This window comes from Sapajus apella, unplaced genomic scaffold, assembly GCF_009761245.1.
Source record: "Sapajus apella isolate SASKATOON/1434 unplaced genomic scaffold, GSC_monkey_1.0 scaffold45, whole genome shotgun sequence".
NCBI lineage: Eukaryota > Metazoa > Chordata > Mammalia > Primates > Cebidae > Sapajus > Sapajus apella.
The window spans coordinates 16992397-17016192 of NW_022436985.1; the positions used below are offsets into that span (position 1 = coordinate 16992397).

At 35.9% G+C, this 23796-nt stretch overlaps 1 protein-coding gene across 1 annotated transcript in view; it reads right to left on the reverse strand.

Annotated features, from left to right (window-relative positions):
* The window catches only part of CFAP299 (cilia and flagella associated protein 299), a 615251-nt gene that overhangs the window by 104497 nt on the left and 486958 nt on the right, over positions 1-23796 (reverse strand). The gene's annotated exons all lie outside the window — the stretch shown is intronic.

A 23796-nucleotide genomic window follows, 5' to 3' on the forward strand; every position in this document is an offset into this window, starting at 1 on the left:
ATGGCCCAATGTCTATGCTAGAACTATTAGATGACTTGGCTGAGTTCACCTGTGTAGTAGATGGTAGAAAGCCAGGGTTAGCGCTCAGGAACTCATGGATGTTGCTCAGAAACATACAGTAGCCTCTTCTCATCTGCATGTAATTTGCTTCTTGTATCTGGGGGAAAACCCAGCCAAAGTCCCCATCTCTCCCACCCCTCACCAGCCACCTTTTCATTCTACACTCAAGGAAGAGAAGTGGTGAGTAAGGTTTCATGATATTTTATGATAATTTATTCCTTTTCATGACATTGAAGAGTTATAAAATGGCATATGTACTAAGTAGACATGCAAGGGACATTCAGTCACTTTTCCTTGCTCATACACTGAGAAAGACTGGGGTGAGCGGATTAGGCTGTTTCCTCTTGGCCTCACAAAGATATTCTGGGTTGTTTTCTTGCCAAGACTTTTTCATTATACTAGTAAACAATTTAGAAAAGGGCTTGGGTTGGCCGGGCGCGGTGGCTCACGCTTGTAATCCCAGCACTTTGGGAGGCCGAGGCGGGTGGATCACAAGGTCAAGAGATCGAGACCATCCTGGTCAACATGGTGAAACCCCGTCTCTACTAAAACTACAAAACATTAGCTGGGCATGGTGGTGCGTGTCTGTAATCCCAGCTACTCAGGAGGCTGTGAGGCAGGAGAATTGCTTGAACCCAGGAGGCGGAGGTTGCAGTGAGCCGAGATCGCGCCATTGCACTCCAGCCTGGGTAACAAGAACGAAACTCCGTCTCCAAAAAAAAAAAAAAAAAGAAAAGGCCTTGGGTAATAAAAGGTAAGAAGGCCTCTCAATCTATTTTGAGTGTCTTTGGTCATATAAGACAATGTTTAGCACAGGCAAACTCTTTCATGTGGTTTAGCTTAGCTCCACCATGGGCCTCCTTGGGTTTTGGGACAAAAGTTTCATTTTAAAATAGAGTACCAAATTGCCTAAGTTACTGTCTTAGGAACCTATCATGGAAGGTTGTTATCACAGAAGTTTTAGTTATCTGGGGATCCTAGCTTGGGATCATATATAATCTTAATACCACCTTTTATAAAACTCACATTACTAATAGTAATTTTGTAATTTTTAAATAATGTATTTGGTTTTAAAAAATATTAGTAAAAGATCCTATTGGGATAGAAATTGCTGAACCTGTGTAGACTTAACTGCTTATCTTGGCAGTATAACAACACAGTCAGAGATGATGTTGGAACATGACATTGAATAGTTATAAAATGGTATTTGTACAGGAATTTTTGTATGGTCACTTTGAAAATTAAGATTTTTAAGACTAGTGCTCTAGAGGTTGTTATTCTATCCTAGATAGGAAGTTTAGTGGCCTTATTACCAGTGAGACCACAGAGTCTAGGCTAAATGAATACCTAGGTCTTCAATTAAGATGCTTACCTCAGTGAAAGATGATGCACTGATTCCGTATGCCATGTGATACAGTGAAATGAGTGCTGGTTAACATTTCACTTATTCAACGTATGTTTATTTTTTCTGTGTACTGGGCACGTGGGTGAATAAGATTATTTCTACCTTTAATGTTCTTACATTCTAGTATATAATTATACATCTGTCCTTACTGGAAATATTTAATTGTTCTAAGTCGCAGTTTGGTATAGTGAAGGGATTCTCAACTGAATGAGAGTGAAAACATCTACTTCCAGTTCTGCCATTAGCCAGCTCTCTGACTAGAGATAACCACCTTAAGCTCTTTGTGACTAAATTTCCTCATATGTAAAATAAAGAAAGTGGAACTGAAGAGACATCTGAATGGGTCTTCTAAAAATCTAAGAGGCAAAACCAATTATTTAAAGGCTATTTTAGTTTGGCGTTTTCTAAAAATCCTAGAAAAACTTATGGCTTAATAAATATGAAATAAAAATAAGATCATCTTAATCCTCTTCTTCCTTTGCTCATAAGTCCAGAAGGATCTTTAAACAATTCAAAACTGTTATGTATCATGCTAGGAAAAAAAAAATCAAAACAGACCATGAAAATAAGCATCAGATAAAAAGAACTGCCCTTAATCTTAAAGTCTCTGAAATCCAAAACATGCAGGATGTGGTTTAAGGGCAACGTGCACATACAAAATTGTGATCTAAAGATTAAAAAATAACAAATGTGTGTTTATCTTTCTTATCTGCCTGTGTAAAATAGTTTTGTTCTTAACCATGATAACTAAGCCAAAATAACCCAGTAACATTTGCCTTTAAGACTAAACTCCAACTTTTCTACTTTCATTGATGTCAGTTTAAATGTTACGTCATCCAAGTTCTCTCTGCCTTTTGTTTACCATTTTAGTCACATCTATCAACATGGTAAACATTACTGATAGATTGTACCATTAGAAGTAGCTGATGCTGTACTTAATTATCGAAAATTAGAAAGCAACATATACTATCTAGTTCAAGTTGCATATTCTGATTATAGGTAACTTAATTTGAATGTGGATCACTGAAATCTAAAGTGTAAAATTCATAAATTTTTCATGAAAAAATACTTCTTATTAATAACAACAAAGCAAATTTCAGACATGAACTGTTTCAGTTTACAATGAAGACATACGAGGCTTCAGAGTGGACCTCTTTTTCCTTGCTGGAACCCTGGTTGTTTCTTGGATGTTTTCTAGGGACTTCAAAGTCTCAAAAGCAAGGAAGGCATATGGACTATGCAACGCCAACCAGGGGCTTTTATTACCTTGAAAGACATTCAGGGGGATTTTAAAAATGGGAATTCCACAGAGAGTATTTTGTTTAAGTTTGTCCCCTTGCATATTCTGATCAGTGAATGTGGCTTTGAGATAACCATGAATAATAATTTGATTCTTATAAGGAATTTACCTTTTAAAGTGAATTATCTTCTATTTGCTTATTCTAGCAACAGCATAGTCCATTAGGGTATGTAGGAAAAAGTTGCTATAGTGGTCATTTTACAGAGGAGGAAACAGTTACAGCCGAGATGATGTGGCTTGCCTCGAGTTAGGCTGCAAGTAAAGGCTTGCGGAAAAGGGAGGCAAACCTCCAAAATCTTTCAGCCTCTTGATATTTCCATTTGTTCACACAGCATTTTTGTGCTTCAAATTGGTCCATGAATTCACCAGAAAAAGAGACAGTATTTCCTTCCCCATGTAGCACAGGAGAATAATAAACAGTAAGTATTTTTAAGGACATTCTAGACAATGTTCTAAACAACTAGTCATTTTCTCAGTACATGGTTCACAATGATGCTGATAATAATGATGAGGATGTGATACTGCTGATCAATTAACAAATATACCATAAATATCTACATTGGGAAGAACAGTATAAGGAGAATAAAATGAATATAAAGAAGCACAATGTATATAATTTGCCACCAAGCAGTTCATAATTCTTTTTGAAGGAAATCTTTAATTCATATAAAAGACAACAAACAATTCAAGGCAGCTCATATGCACTAAAAGAATGACAATTCACTGTGATATAGGATGATCAGTCATTGGAAAAGTGGAATGTAAATGGATTTTGATGAATTCAAGGATTTGAAACAGATAGGAGTATCCATATATCTAAAAGCCAGCAGATAAGAGTTCCTGCTTTTCTCTAACATTTAGGCAACACATCCACTCAATAGGTTAAAAATACATTGACTTTTTTCACAGAATTTGAAAAAACTACTTTAAATCTCATATAGAAGCAAAAAAGAGCCCATATAGCCAAGACAATCCTAAGCAAAAAGAACAAAGCTGAAACCATTACACTACCTGACAAGGCAACAGTAACCAAAACAGCATGGTACTGGTACCAAAGCAGATAGATAGATCAATGGAACAGAACAGAGGCCTCAGAAACAACACCACACATCTACAACCAACTGATCTTTGATAAACCTGACAAAAACAAGCAATGGGGAAAGCATTCCCTATTTAATAAATGGTGTTGGGAAAACTGGCTAGCCATATGCAGAAAACTGAAACTGAACCCCTGTCTTACACATTATACAATAATTAACTCAAGACAGATTAAAGATTTAAATATAAGACCCAAAACCATAAAATCCATAGAAGAAAACCTAGGCAATACCATTCAGGACGTAGGCATAGGCAAAGATCTCATGACTAACACATCAAAAGCAATTGCAACAAAAGCCAAAATTGACAAATGGGATCTAATTAAACTAAAGAGCTTCGGCACAGCAAAAGAAACTATTATCATAGTGAACCAGCAACCTACAGAATGGGAGAAATTTTTTGCAATTTGTCCATCTGACAAAGGGCTCATATCTACAAAGAAATTACACAAATTTACAGGAAAAAAACAACCCCATCAAAAAGTGGGTGAAGGATATGAACAGACACTTCTCAAAAGAAGACATTTATGTGGCCAACAAATATATGAGAAAAAAGCTTATCATCACTGATCATTAGAGAAATAGAAATCAAACCGCAATGAGATACCATGTCATACCAGTTAAAATGGTGATCATTAAAAAGTCAGGAAACAACAGATGCTCGAGAAGATATGGAGAAATAGGAACACTTTTACATTGTTTGTGGGAGTGCAAATTAGTTCAACCATTGTGGAAGATGGTGTGGCAATTCCTCAAGGATCTGGAACTAGAAGTACCATTTTACCTAGGAATCCCATTACTGGGTATACATCCAAAGGATTGCAAATCATTCTACTATAGAGACACATGCACATGTATGTTTATTGAAGCCCTGTTCACAATAGCAAAGACTTGGAACAAACCCAAATGCCCATCAATGATAGACTGGATAAAGAAAATGTGGCTCATATACACTATGAAGCCCTATGCATCCATAAAAAAGAATGAATTTATGTCCTTTGCAGGGATATGAATGAAGCTGGAAACCATCATTCTCAGCAAACTAACACAGGAACAGAAAACCAAACACTGCGTGTTGTCACTTGTAAATGGGAGTTGAACAATGAGAACACAAGGACATGGGGAAGGAAACATCACACACCAGTCTGTCAGGGGGTGGTGAGCAACGCAAAGAGTAGCATTAAGAGAAATACGTAATGTAGACAATGGGTGATGGGTGCAGCAAACCACCATGGTCCATGTATACCTATGTAACAAACCTGCATGTTCTGTACATGTATCGCAGAACTTAAAGTATAATGAACAAAAAGAGAGGAATTAAAAAAAAATACAGTAAATCAATAACTTGGTGACACTGGAATTTAATGAACTATAAGAATTATAGGTAAAATATCTGTGACCTCTAATTTTAGCTTTTTTATTTCTCTTGATAGGCACTGGTAAAACCAATCTCTCCATCTCAGTTTTCCAATTTATAAAAATAAGGGCAATTTTATCATTCACTTCAAAAGACATAATCTCAGAAGCTACTTAGCGATATATTTGTTAATAATATTAAACATTATTATGTAGCCCTAGTTTAGGGAAAGCAACAATTTCATTATAAAAACTACTAATTGAAAACCTGGAATTGTATTTAATAGCATTTCAGAAAGATAAAATGTTTGGAGGAGTAATACTTTCAGTGAAAACGTTTTTTAAATTGCGAGATTTTGTAAAATAAAGGTAGTTAATATAAATCTAATCAAAAAAAAAGTCTTGTTTTCTAAGAATAATATGAAACCTTAAAATCTCCTAGATCATCAAAATTAGGCTGTATAACTGGAAACTATGTAGCAGGCAGAATCATGCTCCCTCAAAGCTATATGCATTCTAGTCTCCAGAACCTCTAAGTATGTCACTTTTCTTGACATAAGGGATTCCAAAAATGTGCTTAAAGTTAAGGACCTTGAGATGGAAAGATTATACTGGATTATCTGAGTCAACCCAATATAATCACAAGAGTCCTTAAAAGAGGAAAAACCTTCCCCAGTTGTGATTAGAGAGGGCAATGTGACTACTGAAAAAGGTCAGGTAAAATTCAACATGTTGGCTTTGAATGAGGAAAGGGGCTATGAGCCAAGGAATGTGGGCAACCTCTAGAAGCTAGATAGAGCAATGAAAATGATTCCTTCTAGAAGCCTGTAGAAAGGAACTCAGTCATGCTGAGAGTTTGATTTTAGCTTGCTAAGACCCCTGTCAGGTATCTCACCTACAAAACTGTAAGATAATAAACTGTTTTTTTTAAGCTACTATTTTGTTAATTTGTTATACGCAGCATAGAAAGCAATACAGTATGAAATTTCAATAACTTACTTTACTTGTATATTAGAAAGTGTATTCAAATATTAGTTATAGCCAGGGATTATTTAGAAAAATCAGATTCTATAATGAATCATACATATGCTTAGTGCAAAAGTTCTGAACCAGGTTAATAATTGCAATAGTTAATGAATAAAGCAAACAGGTACAGTAATTGAGATACAGAAATAGGGAAGTTTCTCAAATGCTCAATATGTAAGGGTATCTCCAATGGAAAAGAGGAGAAAATGAGCCAGAGATATCACGTAGTAATATAAAGATATCACACAGAGGACTTTGCACTCATCTCTTTCAGACTTCCTAAAAAGTGTTATCAGAAAATATTGTAAGTCTTAATCACATGAAAGGATGAGAGGTAGTTTATTTTGAAAGGAATTTAGGCTAGTGCACTTGTTTCCTAATGCTGTTATAAAAATTTACCAGATTTCGTGGCTAAAAGCAACAGAAAGTCCTTCTCTCACAGTTATAGAGGATGGAAGTCACCTATTAAGGTGTTGGCAGGTCCACACATGTGTTTAATCTGTCTCTGCAGCTGTTATAAGGACACTCGTGATGGCATTTGGGGCCCATCTGTATAATCCAGGAGAATTTCTTCATTTCAAGATCCTTTGTATGATTACATTTACAAAAACTTTACAATATAAGATGACATTCATAGGTTTCCAGAAATCAGAACCTGATATCATGGGAACCTCCATTTAGCCAATTATAGCTGACTTCTGGAGTGCTCATAATACTCTTTTTTTTTTTTTTTTAAATGTGGGTTCTATACTCAATTGTGTTTACTTTATAAAATGAGTCTGACTCCAATCCACTGAACCAAAATCTGCATTTTAACAAGATCTCCAGCTGATGTATGTGCAGATTAAAATTCAAGAAGCACTGTTCAAGAAATATTTGAAGGTGACATTCTTAGAGCTTGGTGAGTGATTGGATGGGGTGACTGGCAGTGAAGGAAAGAGTAAGTAAGAAGGCAGACTATTATAATTTAATACAACTTTTATACTTTAAGGAATGAAGATTTTAAATGAAAGCAATAAATATTTTCAGTTCTAATTTAAAAACGTGCAGAACCAAGAGAACAGCAGAGATATTTGGAGTTAGTATGCCATTGATTCTCTGTAGGTGGCTGTCCATTGTTCAGAGGTGCAAGTCTCTCCTTCATCCAAGTACTTATGACAAACACCTGGCTCAACCAAAATGTTCCATGAGGTTTGGATCCTTCTATATGTGAAATGTGGTAAGAACTGCCCTGTCCACTAACTACCAAGATTAGTGATAATTTATTAGGCTAATATAAAGGGCATGAAATTATACTTACATTCTAAATCCATGTACTCCTTTTCCATCATGGCAATTCTAAGTAGAAACTAGTGTTAAGGGAGCCACTGAAGTGGTTGGTGGGAAAGTGTCAGAATCAGATTGGACCTTTTTAGTGGAAATTCCTTTAGTCACAAAATTGAGGGCTTTTATACCTAAAATTCAGAGCTTTCATAAGACTATGATCACACATTAACTAATAGATGTTGTAATGTTGATAGTAGGCTAATGATACCAGGAATTATCAAGCGTTTATTATGTTCCAGCCACTTCCTCAAGAGCTTTATGGGTTCAAGTCATCCTCACAAGTACCCAAGAAGTAGGGAGTCACTTAACAGATGAGGAGACTATCGCCTTGGGGCCCACACTCACTGCTTCCTAAAAACTCCCGTCTCACTTGGAAACTTTCAGACAGTCCCTTTAATCAAAAATGAGTCTTAGAAGTACTTATCAATTCATACACTCAGTACATATTTATTCAGTGTAACCCAATGTGAATGAACTGGAAATATACATCCACTTTGAAAAATAAAGAAAACAAACAAACAAAAAAAAAACCCACATCCCCTCCTCCATTGAGCACTCTGCTTCTTCATATGTGCATACAGTTAGTGAACTGCAAGTATTTTCTGTCTGAAATGATTTAAGGAACTTTATATTTTTACTCCTCTCTCCTTATAAACCTAACCAGTGAACACCTCCATCTGCTGTTGTATGCCAGTGATTTGGAATGGTCTCTTTCAGCTTCCATTTCTTACTCTACTCTGGGCCAAAAATTCCCTATTGGATTTAATTGAGAAAGTTGAGATGAAGTTGTCTTGTGTGTCATAGTAGGAGCAATACTAAAGAGATCCACCAGTAATTCACACCTACAGAGGAAGCTTTTTCCTTTGAAGGCATACTCTGGTAGACAGCTTTCTATGCAGGGGTAGATTCCACTGTTTACTTGCAGCTAAAATCCTTTTTTATTTAAAATATGTCCAATAATCAAGTGTACTTATTGTGGATTATATCACAATGAATGCATGAAATGGAGAGAAAAATCCCCAGTTACAATTCTAATCAGTAATGTCATGTATTTCCTTATTACGCTTTTTAGATTTACTAAGCAGTAGAAAATTTTCTCATTTATGTTTTGCCTCTTCTTCTTCCCTTTCTCATTTCCGTTAAAAGTAGTTTCCTCACCTATTATGTGCACATAGTGGGCCCAGTACATGTTATTCTTCCCTACCCCTCATAGAATTATTGATAACTCTATAAAGTATCAGTGAGACAGGGAGCTGGAAAGGGTAAAAGTGTGAGGGGGCCTCACGTGCTCTCAGTTCCTAAATAAACAACTGTTGATTTGAACCATCAGTATTTAATACATTTCTGGACTCAGAAACATTAATATAATTGTCTTTATTCTGAAATTAAAATTATAGTACTACATAAAACAGGTTTATGAGTTTGTAAATTTTGTCTCTAAGTATCTAAAATATTTGACTCACTTTTAGCTAGTATGTTTAGCAAATACTGCAAAATTTGTTTTGAATAATCACATGCTGAGTAAAGTAAAATATTGTCAAAATATATATTTAAGATATGTAATTACTATAAAGTCATAAAATGTAATACTCTCTTCCAGTTATGAATATTTCACATTTAGACTCTTTTTAAATATGTGGCTTAGGAAAGCAAAGGAAGTCAAAAGTAAAATAGAAACAGATGACTTTAAAAAACTAGGAATTTTTTAAATTGGTTATCTCTAAATGATAACAATTATTGCAAATTTCTTTAAACATTTTAGAAATACTACCTTCTTGCTTCCAATGTAAAGTGGCAATTTTATATTGAAATCTCTATTTGATAAAAACTTGTACTTAATCAATCATTCCATTATCACAACTTATATGTATGTAATAGAAAACCCATTTTCTAAGTGGGACCTCAGCTTTTATGATAATAAACTCTATAATTCTGAAAATGAATTAAAAATCATCTACTTAACATCCACTTAAATAGCCAAAACTAAAATAATCAGACTTAAATAATTACATTTTAAATTAAAGCCAAATTAAGAAAAAATCAGAATATTTGTTTATCTGAAAATTTAATATTTAAAACAATTATGTAAGCTTTTTTGAAACCAGTTGCTATAGTCTTTATCACATTTTTCCTGAACTAAATTAATGGTACTATCTATGGGTAATATATGTCTTGCTTTTCTTTTATTTACTAATGTATTTTCAGGTCATTTTAGTCAACAAATTTACATGTAGCACTTGTAGTTGTAGACATATTTTCCATTGTGATGTAAAAGGAAACCGTTAAAGACAAGCTGAATTTAGAATTTAAAAACTCCCTCGGGTTATAATTAATGCCTCTGAGCAATGGCACCATGTTGCACATCACAGACCACAATATGGATGTTACCCCCTGGGTTTGTATAGTGCATATGCTGTATTGCTGAAAATGACAGACAGACCTAACTAATAGACACTTGGGAGGTTAGCTGCAGGGGAGACAGAGTTCCTTGGCATTAAACAAGAAATAGTTTGGAGCATCAAAGAAGTAAAAATCCATTCATATTGTGCTCATTGTTCTGACATAGGAAAACAAATCTGACATACATTTTCTATGGAAGCCTTATTTGGAAAGAGCTCCTGTAAACGTGCTATGGCCTAGATTTATTATGAATGGTATAGTATAGTTGTAACATGCAAAATTATTTGAAACATCATTAACAAGTAAGAGTTCCTGATGATTCAAAGATTCATGTTCTCTCTGTCACACAATGGTGACTAATTCAGGAATGATGAGCAATAAAGTATTACATTTTTAAACAGTTAACAAGAAGAAACAGGAAATTGTTAGATGCCAAAATGGTATGTCATCAATGGGTGGTATCAGCTGTATACACTTGGAATGTTAATGGAATAGATTCCACTACATATCCTTTAATATGAGTGCAGCACATACTAATAGTTGTCAGAATTCATTGTATGTAACTCACTTGAGAGTTAAAGTGCAGTTTCTGGGCATCACTCCCAGAGATTCTGATTTAGAATAATGGGAATAGACCTGGAAGATATATTTTAATAAGCACTCCCACATTCCTAATGCCAGCAGTTAGTTCTACCCTTCCATTGTAAGAAACACTGCCATAAACTGAATAGTTGCTCATAGAACAGGCCTCATTGAGTAGTTTAAAAAATGTGGATACCTCTCAACATATCTACTATATGGGGGTGAAGTCCAGATATGCACAGGTTTTAAAAATGCTACAGGTGATTCTGATTTGCAGTTAGGCTGAGGAACACAGCTCAATAGAATTAATTTCCATTTGCTGCATGTTATTATATGCTTTAATTCATTATTTAATTTGAGAGACAGTACAATTTTTAATATTTAATCATAAAACTGATAATTTATATATATATATGTATATAAAACATCCATTTCCAGTAAAATGTTTGAAAACTATTTTAATAACAGCTTGTTTCCCAACACATCCTCTCCCATTTTCTTCAGTCAGTGGCGATACCCATTCTACCTAACTTGAGAATAGACTGTCTAGGTAGTATAACCACTGAGCATGGGCTTGGGAGTTAACAGCCTTTGATTGCAGCCTTGCTTCTGCCATTTTCTGTTTGTGCAACACTTAATCAACATTTCTAAAATAGTAAATATCTTGTAGATTATTGTGAAAACTAAATGAGATGATGTATGTAAACTGCTTAATAAAATATCTGGACCTTCATCAGCCCTTTTATAAGTCAGCTATTATTATCATTCTTAACATCTTATTCTTCTCATAGGTAGTCATCATTTTCTGACTCTGCCACTTGTTAATTACCTTGCGTTTGTCCATTTGTATCCATTCTTGTTGCCACTGACCTAGCCAATATCAACTCTTGCCTACCTGGACGAGCACAATTAATCGAGTTACTCATTTTCTGGCTCACTGGTTCTACCTGCTACCAGAGTGATCTAACATGACAACGTCCTGCTCAGCTTCTTTAATGTCCAACTCCTGCCCTTGAGATAGTTTGAACTTCCTAACATTACTTACTTCCTAACATTACTTACAAGATCCTCCTCATTTTGATCCCTGGCCAAGCCTAGAGTCTTGTCTCTTTCTGTGCTTATGCTCCATACTTTAAGCTCCAGTCATTCATTCTTAGAGTGTGCCAGACTCTATCTTGGACCAGGTTTATGTATATGATTTCCTGCTGCCTAAAACACATACCTACTTCTCCTCAGAGAGTATGACTAACATATACTCATTTCGTATTTCCTCTGGAAGATTATTGTTCCCCTTGAGTAGCCTTAAATATTTTTCTATGGACTTGTAAAGCGTCCTGTTTCTTATTATAATACACACCACATTTTACTGTAATTGTTTATCCATTTTAGTGCATTTCATGCTGGGATATGGGTATCTGGATGATTTTCACATTTGTTATTTGACAACGAGGCATTCTATAACTATTTTTAGTTTTGTGGCAATCTATGGAAAGAAAACAAACATACTCTGGAATAGCTAGATGACTTTTCATTTTAGTGCCTGCATTTTAATTTTTTTCCACTGTAAAATACACATAACCTAAAATTTACCATCTTAACCATATTTAAATGTACAGGTCAGGGGTATTGGACACATTCATGTTGTTGTACAATCATTACCACCATCCATCTCTACAGTTATTATTTTCATCTTACAAAACTGAAATTCTATACCCTTTAAGTAATAAGCTCTCGTTCCCCACCTACCCTAGCCCCTGGTAGCCACCACTCTACTTTCTGTCTCTATGATTTTTGCTACTCAAGCTACCTCATATAAGTGGAATCATACAATATATTTGTCTTTTTGTCACTAGCTTATTTCACTTAGCATAATGTCTTCAAAGATCATCCATGTTGTAGAATTTATCAGAATTTCCTTGTTGTTAATGCTAAATAATATTCCATTCTATGTATATACCATATTTTGTTTATCAATTTATTTGCCAATGAATGAACACTTGGTTGTTTTCATGTTGTAGCTATTATGATTAATGCAGCTATGAACATGGGTATTTAATATCCCTTCAAGATGTTGACCTCAGGGGAGGATCCAAGATGGCTGAATAGGAATAGCTCCAGAGTGCAGTTTCCAGTGAGAACAGTGCAGAGGGTGAGTGCTCACAGCATTTCCAAAAAGTTTTCACTGCCTACAGACCAGGAGATTCTGGGGCCAAAAAGCACCACGAGTTTTCTGTGCAGTGGTTTCAGCGGGTGCCAGGTTGGCCCACAGAAACTCACACAAATCTGGGCAGCTGTTTCGACTGGTGCCTGGAACACCTGGGAGACAGAGCTGCTCATTCAACTGAAATGGAGGGAGCAGAGAAAGGGAGCCAGGTGATCTGGCTTGGCGGGTACCACCACCACAAAACAAGCAATCTGAAACGTGCAGCAAGTGCAGCTGGACCCAGGATGGTCCAGCTCATTAGGGGGAAGGGCATCCCCCACTAACAAGGCAGTCTGCCACTGCCGAGGCAGTTCATATAGCACCTGGGCAGAGCCTGTGGCAGCTCAGCAACACCTCTGCTAGCAGACTCTTAGACTACTCTGGGTGGGGCAGGACATCTATGAAAAAAGGCAGCAGCATGACAGGAACTCATAAATAAAGCAGACCTTCCTAGGACACAGCACCTGGGAAAAGAGGCAGTTATGAGTTCAGCTGCAGCAGACTTAAAGGTACCTGCTCAGCAGCTCCACACGGAAAAATGGAGCTCCCAGCACAGCACTTGAGCTCCTATAAGGGACAGACTGTCTCCTCAAGCAGCTCCCTGACACCTGTATACTCAAAGAGACACCTCATAAAGGAGAGTTTAGGCTGATATCTGGTGGGTACCCTTCTGGGAGGGGATGGCAGAGAAGAAACCAGTGGCAACCCTTGCTGTTCTGCAGCCCCCATGGGGGATACTCAGGTGAGCAGGGTCTTCAGTGGACCTCCAGCGGTCCTGCAGCAGAGGGGCCTGACTGATAGAAAGAAAACTAAGAAACAGAAAAAAATAGGTTCAACATCAACGAAAGGGACGTCCACTGAGAGACCCCATCCAAAAGTCACCAACTACAAAGATCACAGGTAGATAAAGCCACTAAGATGGGAAGAAACCAGCATAAAAAGGATGAAAACACCAAAAACCTGCTGCAGGATGCAGGACGTACACATGTACTCCAGAGCCCAAATACAATTTAATAATAATAATAATAATAAAGTCATCTTAAAGATTACTTAAAGATCTTTAGGTTTCAATAAGCAGAAAAAATAAATAAATAAATAGTGTTGGGAAAACTGGCTAGCAGTGTGCAGAAAGCAGAAACTAGACCCCTTTCTGACACCTTACACTAAATTAACTCCAGATGGATTAAAGATTTAAACATAAGACCTAACACCATAAAAACCCTAGAAGAAAACATACAAACCGTTTTTATAACAATACTAGCTTTTATAAATGCTCATGTGTTTACTTGTCCTGAAATATTTATTTCTTCATATGGCTTCAAGTTGCTATCTATTATCCTTTCATTTCACCCTCCAGGACTCTCTTCATGATTTCTCGTACAACAGGTCTGGTAGTAATAAACTCCCTCACTTTTGCTTATTGGGAATGTACTAATTTCTCCCTTACTTTTAAAGACTGTTTCACTAGATATAAGATTCTTAGTTTTTTGTTGTTACTGTTTGTTCATTTTTGTTTTTGCTTTGTGTGTGTGTATGTGTGTGTGTGTGTGTGTGTGTGTTGAGCACCTTTAATACTAGTTCATTACTTTCTGGCCTTAAATGTTTCTGATGAGAAATATGCTGACATATTTGCTGAGAATCTCTTGTATGTGAATTGTTGCTTCTCTCTAGTTGTTTTAAATATTTTATAACTGTCTTTGGCTGGCATCCGTTTGATTACAATGTGTCACAGGAAGAGTCTCTATAATTTTTAAGTTACTCATGTGTTTATATGCATGTTTTTAAAAAAATCAAATTTGGGAAGGTTTTGGCCATTTTTCTTTCACATAATCTGTTTCTTTTTCTAATCTCCTTCTCATCTTTCCTAATGTATTTGTTGGTTTGTTTGAAGATATCCCACCAGTCTCTTAGGTGCTGTTTACTTTTCTTTAATTATTATTTTTTCTTTTCCTTGGATGTATTATTTTCCAGTGTCTTATCTTCAAGTTCAGTGATTCACTCTTCTGCTTGCTGAAATTTGCTTTTTAGTCTCTCTAGCAAATTTTTAATTTCAGTTATTACATTTTTTAGGTCTAGAACATCTTGTTGGTTTCTTTTTAGGTTTTTATCTTTTTATTTATATATACATTTTGTACATACATCCTTTTCTTGACATTATCTATGTCTTTCTTTAGTTATTTGAGCATCTTTAAGATAGCAAAGACTTTTAGTAAATTATTTGTCTAGTAGGTCTGACAAGTTGCTTTCTGGAGAGTTTTTTTTTTTTTTCCTTTGAATGCACTATATTTTGTTTCTCTGTATGCCGTGAATCTTTTGTTAATAATTGAATATTTGAAACTAATGATGTGTTAAATCTGGAGATAAAACTTTCCCTCTTTCCCAGGGGTTTGATGTTTCATTTTTTTTTTTTGTCTTTATTGTGTTCCCTTTTTTTATTGGTTTTAATATGTCTTCATTTTCATGTCATGCCTGGCACGTGATCTTAAGGTTCTCTCACATCTTTTCTGATTTTCCACCTTTCTCTGACTATGTGCAGTGACATTCTAATTTCCCTCATGCACATAGTTGCTTTTGAAAATCCTGGTCTCTAATGTCTGGCTCTAAAAAGGGGAAAGATAAATATGAAGGGAAAGTACAAGGCACTGGCTCTTTAAATCCTTTCGTTGCTTTAGTCAGAGGGGGAGGGGCTTACAATCACATGGAAGGAAGGTGTGTGCAACAATACTTGCCTACCTATGTGTCTGTACTTCGGTAATCAGAAGCAGCAATCAGTAGAACAGAACATAAATTCCTAATACCTGTAGAACAGGGTTCTCCAGCTACTGAAAACTGTGTATAAACTGCTCCATAAACATGCACAGCTGCCTGTAATTTGGCTAGAGGTAGAGAATGGGTAGTCACTGCTGAGCTAAAAGTTAAACTTTACTAAAATTGACTGCAGTTTATTGGCAAGACATCTCCTGAATGTTACAAGCCTTCAATAGACTCCAAAGTTCCAAAATATTCATACAAAACCAATCTGCCAGTGTGGTTGTTGTCTAGGTGGGAAGACATATTCCTGGTACTTCCTACTCCATTAACCTATTAGAATCTTCTTTGTACCTATATTTTGCATTGATGTTTGTAATGTCATTCCAAATGAATATCAAATGAGGCACAATGTGTTGTATCAATAGAAGCTTCATCGGAATGAAAATAAAAGTGGTTTGCCTTCTAACATTTTATTATACAAATTTATAAACAAAAAACATTAAAAAATTATAATGAACCCTTACACAGAAGGTTCCTAAAGTCTATCATTAACATTTTTACCAAAGGCTCTCTTCAAATACTAATTCTATAAATTAGTGCTGGGTATACTTGCACTAGTAACTTAACCTCCCTAAAATTTAGTATCCTTATCTAGAAAAGGGGGATAAGGGTAGGTAGTACTTACTTCATGTATTGCTGCAACAATTGCATGATATCTATGCAGAATACTTAACCTAGCACCAGGTATGAGGTAGATATGCAGTAAGTGTAAACAATAGTAATTAGCGTTTGTTGAATTAATATATGAAAACATAATGTGGTTCCTGAAGATGCTCCTAAAAGGATTTTAATAACTTTAATACAATTTCAGCTACTGGATGAAAGACAGTAGTGCCTTTACTTAAGGGTAAGTATACTGAAGAATATGAACATGAAAATTTTTTCTTGATTAGCTGAACCAATATACCTACATAAAACTGCAGCCCAGTTATTATTATTTTATTATACTTTAAGATCTGGAGTGCATGTGCAGAAGTGCAGGTTTGTTACATAGGTATACATCTGCCATGGTAATATGCTGCAACCATCAACCTGTCATCCACATTAAGTATTTCTACCAGTGCTATCGCTTCTCCTATCCACTAACCCCCTCACAGGCCCTGGTGTGTGATGTTGCCCTCCCTGTGTCCATGTGTTCTCATTGTTCAACTCCCACTTACGACTGAGAACATGTGGTGTTTTGTTTTATGTTCTTGTGTTCATTTGCTGAGAATGATGATTTCCAGCTTCGTCCATGTCCTTGCAAAGGACATGAACTCATCATTTTTTATGGCTGCGTGGTATTCCATGGTGTATATGTGCCACATATTCTTTATCCAGTCTGTCATTGATGGGCATTTGGGTTGGTTCCAAGTCTTTGCTATTTTGAACAGTGCCGCAACAAACATGTGTGCATGTATCTCTATAGGAGGGTGATTTATAATCATTTGAGTATGTACCCAGTAAGTGATTGCTGGGTCAAATGGCATTTCTAGTTCTAGATCGTGAGGAATTGTCACAGTGTCTTCCACAATGGTTAAACACATTTACACTCCCACCAACAGTGTAAAAGTGTTCCTGTTTCTCCACATCCTCCCCAGCATCTGTTGTTCTTTGACTTTTTAATGATTGCTATTCTAACAGGCGAAAGATGGTATCTCAATGTGGTTTTAATTTGCGTTTCTCTAATGACCAGTGACGATGAGCTTTTTTTCATGTTTGCTGGCTGCAGAAATGTCTTCTTTTGAGAAGTGTCTGTTCATATCCTTAGGCCACTTTTTGATGGGATTGTTTGTTTTTTTCTTGTAAATTTGTTTAAGTTCTTTGTAGATTCTGAATATTAGCCATTCATCAAATGGGTAGATTGCAAAGATTTTCTCCCATTCTATAGGTTGCATGTTCACTCTGATGATAGTTTCTTTTGCTGTGCAGAAGCTCTTTAGTTTAATGAGGTCCCATTTTTCTATTTTAGCTTTTGTTGCCATTGCTTTTGGTGTTTTAGTCTTGAAGTCTTTGCCCATGCCTATGTCCTGAATGGTATTGCCTAGATTTTCTTCTAGGGTTTTTATGGTTTTTGGTCTTACATTTAAGTGTTTAATCCGTGTTGAGTTGATTTTTGTATAAGGTGTAAGGAAGGGATCCAGTGTCAGCTTTCCGCATATGGCTAGTCAGTTTTCCCAATACCATTTATTGAATAGGGAATCCTTTCCCCATTGCTTGTTTTTGTCATGTTTGTCAAATATCAGTTGGTTGTAGATGTGTGGTGTTATTTCTGAGGCCTCTGTTCCTTTCCATTTGTCTATATATCTGTTTTGATACCAGTACCATGCTGTGTTTGTTACTGTAGCCCTATAGTATAGTTTGAAATCAGGTAGCATGATGGATCCACCTTTGTTCTTTTAGTTCAGGATTGTCTTGGCTATGCAGGGTCTTTTTTGGTTCCATTATGAAATTTAAAGTGGTTGTTTTTCAGTTCTGTGAAGAAAGTTAATGGTTGCTTGATGGGAAGAACAGCATTGAATCTATAAATTAGCTTGGGTAGTATGACCATTTTCACAATATTAATTCTTCCTGTCCATGAGCATGGAATGTTTTTCCATTTGTTTGCATCCTCTTATTTCCTTGAGCAGTGGTTTGTAGTTCTCCTTGAAGAGGTCCTTTACATCCCTTGTAAGTTGCATTCCTAGGTATTTTATCCTCTTTCTAGCAATTGTTAATGGAGTTCACACATGATTTGGCTCTCTGTCTGTTATTGATGCATAGAAATATTTGTGATTTTTGCAAATTGATTTTGTATCCTGAGACTTTGCTGAAGTCATTAGCTTAAGGAGATTTTGGGCTGAGATGATGGGGTTTTCTAAATATACAATCATGTCATCTACAAACAAAGACAATTTGACTTCCTCTTTTCCTAATTGAATATGCTTTATTTCTTTTTCTTGTCTGATTGCCCTGGCCAGAACTTCCAATATTATGTGGAATGGGAGTGGTGAGAGAGGACATCCTTGTCTTGTTGCAGCCCAGTGACTTATTCTCCTGTTTACACACAATGAAAGAAGGTCTTTGGGTCTCCTTGGATTTTTTTCAAAAAATAATAAAAATAAAAAACAATATGGCGGAAATGCTGTACTTCCTTATTTATCAATGTGTAGTGTAATTACTGGCTCTGAGTTTCAGTTTTATGATGGAGCAAAGAGGGTGGCAGGTGAAGGCCTAAACTAGGATGAGGTAGGAAATGGAAAAGCCCATGAATAAACTTGCCAACACAAACTGAGTCCTAAGCCTCTTTCTCTCCCCAGGCTCCATTCCTGTCCTTGATGAGACCAAGGGCACGTGTTTAGGTTAGGGCAAGATAGGAGGTGCTAAGCAGGTCCAGGTGGAATTCTTTAAGACAAAATGCCTTTTCTGCAGCTTCAGGTCTTGCTCACATACTTTATACAGCTGCATTGCTACTTAAACTGCAGCTGGTGTGTTCTCCATTGTCCAACAGTGGTTTGGACTATTCCTAAAATTTTATTTAAGTGTTTTTTGAAAACATCAGGAAGATGCACTTTGCTAACAAGAAAAACTATGAGACAAAACCAAAAGATTTCAATATGCTAGAATCACCCAACCATTATTTTAGAGATATGCACAGTGTGGGCCAATTCGTCGTTTTTCTTACAGAAGATTACTGTATCATTGATAAATTGGGCTGCACAATTTTCTAGAATAAGCACATTGTATTAGAATATTGGAATCCAGTTTTTATGGTAATTCTGTTCCTCTTATGGGGCTCTTGGTTACATCATATTTACATCTTTGGGTTCAATATTTTTCTGTGCTTATGCTCTCAGAGATCTTATCCAGTTCAAAAATATTATGATAAGTGAATTGAATCGTAGGTCTTTGAAGCTTCACATTTATAAAATCAGCTTTTCTCTAGTTCTCCTGTGATGAATAAACATTAGTGAAAAAACATTGAATGAATTGAATATTTTAAATACTGAGCAGGCACCTTAAAGATGTTAATTATTATATTTAAATAGATTTGAAACAATCTACGTTCATCATATGATGAATGTTATTGTATATATTCCTTTTGATCCATCACTAACTTAAATCAAATTTCCCGAATTATTTATAAAAATATTTCAAATGTGAATTCATGGAATTATAAAAAAAGACTTTTCTTGTCAATTCCAAGAAATCCAGTTCTGAAAAGTTTCAAATGTTAGTGAAGGCTTTTCAGGCTACTTGAATGCACCTGCTTGATCAGACCTTCAACAAAGTATTTTCATTGGCAAATATGTAATTTATGAATAAATAAGAAGTTGGATCCCAAGAAATTAGAATAATAAGCTCAGTGCATTAAAATCTTTGTGCAAAGACTTACATGAAGTTTCTACCAAACTTTTGAAAAATTAATTTCAGCAGGTCCAAGTGTTTGGGATACAAGGGGATGACTACCTACAGAGTCCTTTTCACACATTGCTACCACTGTCAGTGGTTCTTTTTTATTAGCTCTCTTGGCAGCTCAGCAGACCCTCAGGAGAGTCCTCGGTAAACTTCTTTCAGGTGTGTTTATGTGTGTGTGTGTGAGTGTGTGTGTGTGTATGTACTGAGCCAGGAGGTGGTACAAGCGCCTGCGTGTGTGTGTGTGTGTGTGTGTGTGTGTGTGTGTACTGAGGCAGGGGATGGCTACGCATCCACCCCGCCCCCATCAAAACGTTTCCCCTTGGATGAACAATCCTACACTGTGAGTGCTCTGCAGGTGTCTCTGGGTGTCAGCTGGCCTCTGTTTATTATTCGTGTGCTGTGTACAGGGAGGTCCAGCCAGCCATCAGTAACAAGTCTCTGCAAATGGGTCAAGGAAATGAAAATAAAGCCTGTACAGCAGGAACTTTTAGGGTCTGGGGTTTTGCTGGCAAATCCTGCCCAAGTTCCTCTTTAGGTGCTACTTTAAAATTGCTACTTGTTTGACTTGGACAAGACTTCACATGGAGAGGCCGTGTGAGATTTGCGAAGTGGGGACCAGCTGGAAGCAGGTGTGCCGCTTTTTCATTTACTCTTTTACCAGAGGAACACATCTTCTGCTCAGTTCTGAAGCATTTCTTTTCTTCAGAAGCTTGTTTGTGTAATTTGTTTTCCAAAAATGAAGGAGGTGGGGGTTGCTATTAGAGGAGTTAAGAATCATTGCCATGATTTTGAAATATTTTGTTTTCAAACCTATTAATTATAGTTGAATAAGAAGAAATAAACACCTTTTAAAATTTAAAATATTTTTCTCTTCAACTTACATTTTCAGTGACCCAAGAACAAGAATGAAGCTTTCTTATCAAGACTGTTCTGTGATGAATTTCTAAACTATAATGCGCAGAAAGGATGGTGGTTTACTTAGTAGGATTACGCACGGTAAAGTGTGTGTCAAGTTTAATATCTTAATTACAATAGTACAGAACAATTTCTGCTGAAGGAATCACTACTTTATTGAAGTCAGTTAGTGCAATTGTTTTTGATCAATCAGGTCTGTGATTATCTTTGACACTTCTCCTGATAACTACTCTAATAATATTCTGGACCCAGTTCACTACACTTAAAGGAACCTGGTAAAGTTAACAGTGGTTCAGGATTATTAGTCTGGGAATCCTTTAACTGGTGCTCAGCGCTTACACGACTTCTCTTTTAATAATGATCTGTTTTATCCACAGATAACAGCTTATATTATTTAAATCACAGCTTCTATTATTATTATTTATATTATTTAAAAAGTTCTTACATTTTATATTTTTAAAACCTCACTCACTAAATGAGTATTCATTGAGACACTAATGTATGCTGGGCAATGTGACAGTCAAGGAAATGTGGACACCAAAAGAATGATTCGGTCCTTCTGGCCCACCCACCACACTGACCCGCAGCAACCATAGGGATCCTTTTAAAACACGAGTCAGACTACATGGCTCTTCTCCTTAAAACTACTACAATTCCCTCTGAGGCCTTAATGACCCATCTGGCTCCTCCATCCATCCCTCCAGTAACACTGGCCTTCTTGCTGTTCCTTAAACACACTGAGCATTCTCCTCACTCACCTGCTCTACAAATTGTAGCTGCACATTTCTCTGTTACGTCCATCTCTCCTTTACTCCTGATATGATTGTGTTGTCAGTAATCTCTACCTTTTGTCTCATCTCTCAAGTTTCCTAAGGAAAGAGTTTTTGTTATTTCAGTTTCTTTCCTGTATCCTTGAGTATGGAACAGGCTTTCATATAGTAGGAATTCAACAAATATTTGTTAAGTGAATGAATGAATGCATGAAGACATGGCCTTTAGTCTAATTAGAAGGAGATATGCGAATAATCATAGTATCATGAAAAATTATAGTGTTGTAGGATGTTGAAATACTTATATACCTGTCTATGTTTCTTAAATGTATATCAGTATACAAATCTACATGGTATTAAAAGTCTGTTCAGAAGTCAAGGAAAGCAATATTTGTTTCAAGCTTTCTTACTATTTATTTTGGCTGCTGTGATATAATTCTCTTATCCTTTTTCAGACTCTCTGGAGATTAAAAACAAAAACAACAACATCAAAAGAAGGGGAAAAAAAAGTCTTTGTTTTCCAAGAATATGTAGCTGGTTTTCAAGAACTTTGGCTGGGCATTTAGAATTAAGCTTATGAAAATTGCTTCTGAGGTTTTTACTAGATACAAGAATAGAGCCCTTTTTAAAAGAGCTTTAAAATGGTCAAAGCACAATGTTGATGTTGTTGTATTTGTTTTTTCAGTCTTATATTAAACCTCTCATAGTAATTACTGAAGCAAAAAGCTTTTTTGGATTTTATGAATTGAGGTGTTCTCCCTTGGATCTTTTCACTTTAAGAAACTAGAAAAAAATTATTAAAATCAGTGTATATGGAGATCATTATTTTGCCTAAGTGACTAAATCTATTGGTTCCTCACTTACTCTTGAAAAGTTATGCAATTTTTTCCTCCCCATCAGTTAGCATTATTCCCCTTTTTACTTGTCTATAAGTCAAGTTAATTTTGACCACTTACTTGGCTTTTTGACTTGAAAACTTACTTATGTCTTGTGAATATGGCTAGCTAACTAGTATCACTTTTATCTGCGACCATCCTCTCAACAGTTTCCAAAACCTACCAGTTAATTGAATTCCTCTTTTCACTCAGCATTCTTAACACTCCTGACCAGAAGCCCTAGGTCATCTGCATTCACTAAACCAGGCTTAGCCTTTAGTTCCAAACAGTTTTATACAAACGCTGTTCTAAAACTCTCCTATGATTCTTTTGAAGCCCCAGATATCACTTGTTTTTACCCTCTAAATGTGTTGTTGCTCTGACACAGCATATTGTCTCTGCTTGAAGCCTTCGTAAATACAATATAACTTCTTCTGAGAATTCATTACTTAAAAGTTATCACTTCCAGCCTTCTCTTGCTGCATATTAAATCAATTGCATATACAATGACTTCCTAATTAATGTAAATCAAAGAAAATCACCTCTCTCCAGTACTCCTTACATTGCATATGTCAATCAATCATTTTAAGCAGTCATCTGTCTCATTCTGAGTTAACATGCACACACTATTCAAACCCCGCTTGTAACACTGAGAAGTTATCTTCTTTTCCAAGATACTCTCAGCTTACCTCCCTTCAATGTGCTTCAGTAAATTAGGTCTTTCTGATTCTATTCATGCTTAATATTCTGTTTGGAAGACTCTAAAATTGTTTTGAGATAAGCAATACCTTTCCATGGTCTTAGGTTACATTTTAATGTGACAATTCACTGTTTCTAATGCCTTATAGCAAACTGTTATAAAGAAATTCTAAATCTGTTTTGGTAGCTCTCTTTGATCTATTGTTTTCAATTTCAGCAAATTATTGTACATTCAAATTTCTTTTGGTAAGGAGAGATGAAGGGGATTTGATGACTTTTTGTATCCTTGAAAAAATGTAAGTCTATCTAATGATGCATTAAAAAGAAGAATAATGCCTGAGGGGCTAAGTATAAAGAAAACTGTAAAACTTCACTGACTTCACTATTCTAGTAATAGCAAAGGCATTGTCAGATAGAGCAGCAGAGCCAAATATAATATAAGAGGCAGAGCCAAATATAATATAAGAGACCCAAGTACATATAAAATAATTTAGTATAAAAAGAAGTAGTATTTCAAAGGAAGGGTGACAGGACAGTTTTTTTAATAAAAGCTTTTGGGAAAAAACAGCAAACAATTTGGAACCAAACAAAAAA